The 645-nt window shown below is 49.0% G+C and overlaps 1 protein-coding gene across 2 annotated transcripts in view; it reads left to right on the forward strand.

Annotated features, from left to right (window-relative positions):
• The window catches only part of TDRD1 (tudor domain containing 1), an 85,399-nt gene that overhangs the window by 60,139 nt on the left and 24,615 nt on the right, over positions 1-645 (forward strand). The window lies entirely within an intron of this gene.

Genomic DNA, 645 nt, shown 5'->3' on the forward strand with positions numbered 1-645 from the left:
AAAAAAAAAAAGGGGATTCATTTGAATTTCTTTGTCTCAGTCAATGTTGCAAAACAGTTTCTTGTTTTAATCGAGTTTGCAAATGTTCATTTAATGGTGTGAAGGGACCTGATCCCAGATCCTAACACTTGCCTTCTGCCATGCCATGTGTATATGGTGGGAGGCAAGAATGAAATTGGGGATGAGATCCCAATCATGCTACTGCTAGCAGGGAGTGTGGGACATGGGTTTGCAAGCACTGGATGAGGGTGTTATCGATTCCCTCCACATGATGCTTTCAGACTTGGGATCCTGGGATTAGGGAGCCTCTTCCTGATCCTGAGGCCCAGTAGACATTTAAAAACTACATGTGCAGCTGGGTTGCACGCCTCATTTTTAAAGATCCCACTGTAGTGGGGCCCTGGGATCAGAGAGAGGCTTCCTGACCCTGAGGTCCTGATGTGCCAGGACCTTTTAAAACTAAGCGTACAGCTAGGCTGCACACTTTACAGATTCTGGCACATGAGGTCCTGGGATTGGGGGCATCTTCCCTGATGCTGGAATCCCTGTGGCTGGAATATCCAAAGTGCCTTGTTCTGCAGTTCCCTGGGAGCTTTGAGGCAAGGCAGTTAACCAGCTGGGTTATGGGGGGGGGGGGGCCAGGAC

The sequence above is a fragment of the Gavialis gangeticus genome, unplaced genomic scaffold (assembly GCF_001723915.1).
Source record: "Gavialis gangeticus isolate Ggan-Ray unplaced genomic scaffold, GavGan_comp1, whole genome shotgun sequence".
Taxonomy (NCBI): Eukaryota; Metazoa; Chordata; order Crocodylia; family Gavialidae; genus Gavialis; species Gavialis gangeticus.